Below are 8,878 nucleotides of genomic sequence, written 5' to 3'. Positions count from 1 at the left end.
AAATCACTTTCCTTTGAAAGTGCCTTAAGCTACTTGCAAGCATTAGGAAGAAACTCACATGCGTTTCTCTGAAAGAGAAGCAGTCTGTTCCAACACTTCAATTCACTGTGTGAAGTGAATGGAGTGTTGCCTCACTTTCTAAATGCTGTCCTTTCTGAGAAAATCACTTTCCTTTGAAAGTGCCTTAAGCTACTTACAAGCATTCACCAGAAACTCACATGCGTTTCTCTGAAAGAGAAGCAGTCTGTTCCAACACTTCAATTCACTGTGCGAAGTGAATGGAGTGTTGCTTCACTTTCTAAATTATGTCCTTTCAGAGAAAATCACTTTCCTTTGAAAGTGCCTTAAGCAACTTGCAAGCATTCACAAGAAACACTAATGCGTTTATATGAAAGAGAAGCACTCTGTTCCAACACTTCAATTCACTGCACGAAGGGAATGGAGTGTTGCTTCACTTTCTAAATGCTGTTCTTTCAGAGAAAATCACTGTCCTTTGAAAGTGATTTAAGCTACTTATAAGCATTCACCAGAAACTCACATGCGTTGCTCTGAAAGAGAAGCAGTCGGTTCCAACACTTCAATTCACTGTGCGAAGTGAATGGAGTGTTGCTTCACTTTCTAAATGCTGTCCTTTCAGAGAAAATCACTTTCCTTTGATAGTGCCTTAAGCTACTTGCAAGCATTAGGAAGAAACTCACATGCGTTTCTCTGAAAGAAAAGCAGTCTGTTCCAACACTTCAATTCACTGTGCGAAGTGAATGGAGTGTTGCTTCACTTTCTAAATGCTGTCCTTTCAGAGAAAATCACTTTCCTTTGAAAGTGCCTTAAGCTACTTGCAAGCATTAGGAAGAAACTCACATGCGTTTCTCTGAAAGAGAAGCAGACTGTTCCAACACTTCAATTCACTGTGCGAAGTGAATGGAGTGTTGCTTCACTTTCTAAATGCTGTCCTTTCAGAGAAAATCACTTTCCTTTGAAAGTGCCTTAAGCTACTTGCAAGCATTAGGAAGAAACTCACATGCGTTTCTCTGAAAGAGAATCAGTCTGTTCCAACACTTAAATTCACTGTGTGAAGTGAATGGAGTGTTGCCTCACTTTCTAAATGCTGTCCTTTCAGAGAAAATCACTTTCCTTTGAAAGTGCCTTAAGCTACTTACAAGCATTCACCAGAAAGTCACATGCGTTTCTCTGAAAGAGAAGTAGTTTGTTCCAACACTTCAATTCTCTGTGCGAAGTGAATGGAGTGTTGCTTCACTTTCTAAATGCTGTCCTTTCAGAGAAAATCACTTTCCTTTGAAAGTGCCTTAAGCTACTTACAAGCATTCAACAGACACTCACATGCATTTCTCTGAAAGGGAAGCAGTCTGTTCCAACACTTCAATTCACTGTGCGAAGTGAATGGAGTGTTGCTTCACTTTCTAAATTATGTCCTTTCAGAGAAAATCACTTTCCTTTGAAAGTGCCTTAAGCAACTTGCAAGCATTAGGAAGAAACTCACATGCGTTTCTCTGAAAGAAAAGCAGTCTGTTCCAACACTTCAATTCACTGTGCGAAGTGAATGGAGTGTTGCTTCACTTTCTAAATTATGTCCTTTCAGAGAAAATCACTTTCCTTTGAAAGTGCCTTAAGCAACTTGCAAGCATTCACAAGAAACACTAATGCGTATATATGAAAGAGAAGCACTCTGTTCCAACACTTCAATTCACTGCACGAAGGGAGTGGAGTGTTGCTTCACTTTCTAAATGCTGTTCTTTCAGAGAAAATCACTGTCCTTTGAAAGTGATTTAAGCTACTTATAAGCATTCACCAGAAACTCACATGCGTTGCTCTGAAAGAGAAGCAGTCTGTTCCAACACTTCAATTCACTGTGCGAAGTGAATGGAGAGTTGCTTCACTTTCTAAATGCTGTCCTTTCAGAGAAAATCACTTTCCTTTGAAAGTGCCTTAAGCTACTTGCAAGCATTAGGAAGAAACTCACATGCGTTTCTCTGAAAGAAAAGCAGTCTGTTCCAACACTTCAATTCACTGTGCGAAGTGAATGGAGTGTTGCTTCACTTTCTAAATGCTGTCCTTTCAGAGAAAATCACTTTCCTTTGAAAGTGCCTTAAGCTACTTGCAAGCATTAGGAAGAAACTCACATGCGTTTCTCTGAAAGAGAAGCAGACTGTTCCAACACTTCAATTCACTGTGCGAAGTGAATGGAGTGTTGCTTCACTTTCTAAATGCTGTCCTTTCAGAGAAAATCACTTTCCTTTGAAAGTGCCTTAAGCTACTTGCAAGCATTAGGAAGAAACTCACATGCGTTTCTCTGAAAGAGAAGCAGTCTGTTCCAACACTTCAATTCACTGTGTGAAGTGAATGGAGTGTTGCCTCACTTTCTAAATGCTGTCCTTTCAGAGAAAATCACTTTCCTTTGAAAGTGCCTTAAGCTACTTACAAGCATTCACCAGAAACTCACATGCGTTTCTCTAAAAGAGAAGCAGTTTGTTCCAACACTTCAATTCACTGTGCGAAGTGAATGGAGTGTTGCTTCACTTTCTAAATGCTGTCCTTTCAGAGAAAATCACTTTCCTTTGAAAGTGCCTTAAGCAACTTGCAAGCATTCACAAGAAACACTAATGCGTTTATATGAAAGAGAAGCACTCTGTTCCAACACTTCAATTTACTGCACGAAGGGAATGGAGTGTTGCTTCACCTTCTAAATGCTGTCCTTTCAGAGAAAATCACTGTCCTTTGAAAGTGCCTTAAGCTACTTACAAGCATTCACCAGAAACTCACATGCGTTTCTCTGAAAGAGAAGCAGTCTGTTCCAACACTTCAATTCACTGTGCGAAGTGAATGGAGTGTTGCTTCACTTTCTAAATGCTGTCCTTTCAGAGAAAATCACTTTCCTTTGAAAGTGCCTTAAGCAACTAGCAAGCATTCACAAGAAACTCACATACGTTTCTCTGAAACAGAAGCAGTGTGTTCCAACACTTCAATTCACTGTGCGAAGTGAATGGAGTGTTGCTTCACTTTCTAAATGCTGTCCTTTCAGAGAAAATCACTTTCCTTTGATAGTGCCTTAAGCTACTTACAAGCATTCAACTTAAACTCACATGCATTTCTCTGAAAGAGAAGCAGTCTGTTCCAACACTTCAATTCACTGTGCGAAGGGAATGGAGTGTTGCTTCACTTTCTAAATGCTGTCCTTTCAGAGAAAATCACTTTCCTTTGAAAGTGCCTTAAGCTACTTACAAGCATTCACCAGAAACTCACATGCGTTTCTCTGAAAGAGAAGCAGTCTGTTCCAACACTTCAATTCACTGTGCGAAGTGAATGGAGTGTTGCTTCACTTTCTAAATGCTGTCCTTTCAGAGAAAATCACTTTCCTTTGAAAGTGCCTTAAGCTACTTGCAAGCATTAGGAAGAAACTCACATGCGTTTCTCTGAAAGAAAAGCAGACTGTTCCAACACTTCAATTCACTGTGCGAAGTGAATGGAGTGTTACTTCACTTTCTAAATGCTGTCCTTTCAGAGAAAATCACTTTCCTTTGAAAGTGCCTTAAGCTACTTGCAAGCATTAGGAAGAAACTCACATGCGTTTCTCTGAAAGAGAAGCAGTCTGTTCCAACACTTCAATTCACTGTGTGAAGTGAATGGAGTGTTGCCTCACTTTCTAAATGCTGTCCTTTCTGAGAAAATCACTTTCCTTTGAAAGTGCCTTAAGCTACTTACAAGCATTCACCAGAAACTCACATGCGTTTCTCTGAAAGAGAAGCAGTCTGTTCCAACACTTCAATTCACTGTGCGAAGTGAATGGAGTGTTGCTTCACTTTCTAAATTATGTCCTTTCAGAGAAAATCACTTTCCTTTGAAAGTGCCTTAAGCAACTTGCAAGCATTCACAAGAAACACTAATGCGTTTATATGAAAGAGAAGCACTCTGTTCCAACACTTCAATTCACTGCACGAAGGGAATGGAGTGTTGCTTCACTTTCTAAATGCTGTTCTTTCAGAGAAAATCACTGTCCTTTGAAAGTGATTTAAGCTACTTATAAGCATTCACCAGAAACTCACATGCGTTGCTCTGAAAGAGAAGCAGTCGGTTCCAACACTTCAATTCACTGTGCGAAGTGAATGGAGTGTTGCTTCACTTTCTAAATGCTGTCCTTTCAGAGAAAATCACTTTCCTTTGATAGTGCCTTAAGCTACTTGCAAGCATTAGGAAGAAACTCACATGCGTTTCTCTGAAAGAAAAGCAGTCTGTTCCAACACTTCAATTCACTGTGCGAAGTGAATGGAGTGTTGCTTCACTTTCTAAATGCTGTCCTTTCAGAGAAAATCACTTTCCTTTGAAAGTGCCTTAAGCTACTTGCAAGCATTAGGAAGAAACTCACATGCGTTTCTCTGAAAGAGAAGCAGACTGTTCCAACACTTCAATTCACTGTGCGAAGTGAATGGAGTGTTGCTTCACTTTCTAAATGCTGTCCTTTCAGAGAAAATCACTTTCCTTTGAAAGTGCCTTAAGCTACTTGCAAGCATTAGGAAGAAACTCACATGCGTTTCTCTGAAAGAGAATCAGTCTGTTCCAACACTTAAATTCACTGTGTGAAGTGAATGGAGTGTTGCCTCACTTTCTAAATGCTGTCCTTTCAGAGAAAATCACTTTCCTTTGAAAGTGCCTTAAGCTACTTACAAGCATTCACCAGAAAGTCACATGCGTTTCTCTGAAAGAGAAGTAGTTTGTTCCAACACTTCAATTCTCTGTGCGAAGTGAATGGAGTGTTGCTTCACTTTCTAAATGCTGTCCTTTCAGAGAAAATCACTTTCCTTTGAAAGTGCCTTAAGCTACTTACAAGCATTCAACAGACACTCACATGCATTTCTCTGAAAGAGAAGCAGTCTGTTCCAACACTTCAATTCACTGTGCGAAGTGAATGGAGTGTTGCTTCACTTTCTAAATTATGTCCTTTCAGAGAAAATCACTTTCCTTTGAAAGTGCCTTAAGCAACTTGCAAGCATTAGGAAGAAACTCACATGCGTTTCTCTGAAAGAAAAGCAGTCTGTTCCAACACTTCAATTCACTGTGCGAAGTGAATGGAGTGTTGCTTCACTTTCTAAATTATGTCCTTTCAGAGAAAATCACTTTCCTTTGAAAGTGCCTTAAGCAACTTGCAAGCATTCACAAGAAACACTAATGCGTATATATGAAAGAGAAGCACTCTGTTCCAACACTTCAATTCACTGCACGAAGGGAGTGGAGTGTTGCTTCACTTTCTAAATGCTGTTCTTTCAGAGAAAATCACTGTCCTTTGAAAGTGATTTAAGCTACTTATAAGCATTCACCAGAAACTCACATGCGTTGCTCTGAAAGAGAAGCAGTCTGTTCCAACACTTCAATTCACTGTGCGAAGTGAATGGAGAGTTGCTTCACTTTCTAAATGCTGTCCTTTCAGAGAAAATCACTTTCCTTTGAAAGTGCCTTAAGCTACTTGCAAGCATTAGGAAGAAACTCACATGCGTTTCTCTGAAAGAAAAGCAGTCTGTTCCAACACTTCAATTCACTGTGCGAAGTGAATGGAGTGTTGCTTCACTTTCTAAATGCTGTCCTTTCAGAGAAAATCACTTTCCTTTGAAAGTGCCTTAAGCTACTTGCAAGCATTAGGAAGAAACTCACATGCGTTTCTCTGAAAGAGAAGCAGACTGTTCCAACACTTCAATTCACTGTGCGAAGTGAATGGAGTGTTGCTTCACTTTCTAAATGCTGTCCTTTCAGAGAAAATCACTTTCCTTTGAAAGTGCCTTAAGCTACTTGCAAGCATTAGGAAGAAACTCACATGCGTTTCTCTGAAAGAGAAGCAGTCTGTTCCAACACTTCAATTCACTGTGTGAAGTGAATGGAGTGTTGCCTCACTTTCTAAATGCTGTCCTTTCAGAGAAAATCACTTTCCTTTGAAAGTGCCTTATGCTACTTACAAGCATTCACCAGAAACTCACATGCGTTTCTCTAAAAGAGAAGCAGTTTGTTCCAACACTTCAATTCACTGTGCGAAGTGAATGGAGTGTTGCTTCACTTTCTAAATGCTGTCCTTTCAGAGAAAATCACTTTCCTTTGAAAGTGCCTTAAGCAACTTGCAAGCATTCACAAGAAACACTAATGCGTTTATATGAAAGAGAAGCACTCTGTTCCAACACTTCAATTTACTGCACGAAGGGAATGGAGTGTTGCTTCACCTTCTAAATGCTGTCCTTTCAGAGAAAATCACTGTCCTTTGAAAGTGCCTTAAGCTACTTACAAGCATTCACCAGAAACTCACATGCGTTTCTCTGAAAGAGAAGCAGTCTGTTCCAACACTTCAATTCACTGTGCGAAGTGAATGGAGTGTTGCTTCACTTTCTAAATGCTGTCCTTTCAGAGAAAATCACTTTCCTTTGAAAGTGCCTTAAGCAACTAGCAAGCATTCACAAGAAACTCACATACGTTTCTCTGAAACAGAAGCAGTGTGTTCCAACACTTCAATTCACTGTGCGAAGTGAATGGAGTGTTGCTTCACTTTCTAAATGCTGTCCTTTCAGAGAAAATCACTTTCCTTTGATAGTGCCTTAAGCTACTTACAAGCATTCAACTTAAACTCACATGCATTTCTCTGAAAGAGAAGCAGTCTGTTCCAACACTTCAATTCACTGTGCGAAGGGAATGGAGTGTTGCTTCACTTTCTAAATGCTGTCCTTTCAGAGAAAATCACTTTCCTTTGAAAGTGCCTTAAGCTACTTGCAAGCATTAGGAAGAAACTCACATGTGTTTCTCTGAAAGAAAAGCAGACTGTTCCAACACTTCAATTCACTGTGCGAAGTGAATGGAGTGTTACTTCACTTTCTAAATGCTGTCCTTTCAGAGAAAATCACTTTCCTTTGAAAGTGCCTTAAGCTACTTGCAAGCATTAGGAAGAAACTCACATGCGTTTCTCTGAAAGAGAAGCAGTCTGTTCCAAAACTTCAATTCACTGTGTGAAGTGAATGGAGTGTTGCCTCACTTTCTAAATGCTGTCCTTTCTGAGAAAATCACTTTCCTTTGAAAGTGCCTTAAGCTACTTACAAGCATTCACCAGAAACTCACATGCGTTTCTCTGAAAGAGAAGCAGTCTGTTCCAACACTTCAATTCAATGTGCGAAGTGAATGGAGTGTTGCTTCACTTTCTAAATGCTGTCCTTTCAGAGAAAATCACTTTCCTTTGAAAGTGCCTTAAGCTACTTACAAGCATTCAACAGAAACTCACATGCATTTCTCTGAAAGAGAAGCAGTCTGTTCCAACACTTCAATTCACTGTGCGAAGTGAATGGAGTGTTGCTTCACTTTCTAAATTATGTCCTTTCAGAGAAAATCACTTTCCTTTGAAAGTGCCTTAAGCAACTTGCAAGCATTCACAAGAAACACTAATGCGTTTATATGAAAGAGAAGCACTCTGTTCCAACACTTCAATTCACTGCACGAAGGGAATGGAGTGTTGCTTCACTTTCTAAATGCTGTTCTTTCAGAGAAAATCACTGTCCTTTGAAAGTGATTTAAGCTACTTATAAGCATTCACCAGAAACTCACATGCGTTGCTCTGAAAGAGAAGCAGTCGGTTCCAACACTTCAATTCACTGTGCGAAGTGAATGGAGTGTTGCTTCACTTTCTAAATGCTGTCCTTTCAGAGAAAATCACTTTCCTTTGATAGTGCCTTAAGCTACTTGCAAGCATTAGGAAGAAACTCACATGCGTTTCTCTGAAAGAAAAGCAGTCTGTTCCAACACTTCAATTCACTGTGCGAAGTGAATGGAGTGTTGCTTCACTTTCTAAATGCTGTCCTTTCAGAGAAAATCACTTTCCTTTGAAAGTGCCTTAAGCTACTTGCAAGCATTAGGAAGAAACTCACATGCGTTTCTCTGAAAGAGAAGCAGACTGTTCCAACACTTCAATTCACTGTGCGAAGTGAATGGAGTGTTGCTTCACTTTCTAAATGCTGTCCTTTCAGAGAAAATCACTTTCCTTTGAAAGTGCCTTAAGCTACTTGCAAGCATTAGGAAGAAACTCACATGCGTTTCTCTGAAAGAGAAGCAGTCTGTTCCAACACTTCAATTCACTGTGTGAAGTGAATGGAGTGTTGCCTCACTTTCTAAATGCTGTCCTTTCAGAGAAAATCACTTTCCTTTGAAAGTGCCTTAAGCTACTTACAAGCATTCACAAGAAACTCACATGCGTTTCTCTGAAAGAGAAGCAGTTTGTTCCAACACTTCAATTCACTGTGCGAAGTGAATGGAGTGTTGCTTCACTTTCTAAATGCTGTCCTTTCAGAGAAAATCACTTTCCTTTGAAAGTGCCTTAAGCTACTTACAAGCATTCAACAGACACTCACATGCATTTCTCTGAAAGAGAAGCAGTCTGTTCCAACACTTCAATTCACTGTGCGAAGTGAATGGAGTGTTGCTTCACTTTCTAAATGCTGTCCTTTCAGAGAAAATCACTTTCCTTTGAAAGTGCCTTAAGCAACTTGCAAACATTCACAAGAAACACTAATGCGTTTATATGAAAGAGAAGCAGTCTGTTCCAACACTTCAATTCACTGTGCGAATTGAATGGAGTGTTGCTTCACTTTCTAAATGCTGTCCTTTCAGAGAAAATCACTTTCCTTTGAAAGTGCCTTAAGCTACTTACAAGCATTCACCAGAAACTCACATGCGTTTCTCTGAAAGAGAAGCAGTCTGTTCCAACACTTCAATTCACTGTGCGAAGTGAATGGAGTGTTGCTTCACTTTCTAAATGCTGTCCTTTCAGAGAAAATCACTTTCCTTTGAAAGTGCCTTAAGCTACTTGCAAGCATTAGGAAGAAACTCACATGCGTTTCTCTGAAAGAAA

Source organism: Myodes glareolus, chromosome 21, assembly GCF_982192425.1.
Source record: "Myodes glareolus chromosome 21, mMyoGla1.1, whole genome shotgun sequence".
Classification (NCBI taxonomy): domain Eukaryota; kingdom Metazoa; phylum Chordata; class Mammalia; order Rodentia; family Cricetidae; genus Myodes; species Myodes glareolus.
The sequence above is the reverse complement of the archived record's forward strand: the minus strand, read 5'-3'. Positions refer to the sequence as shown.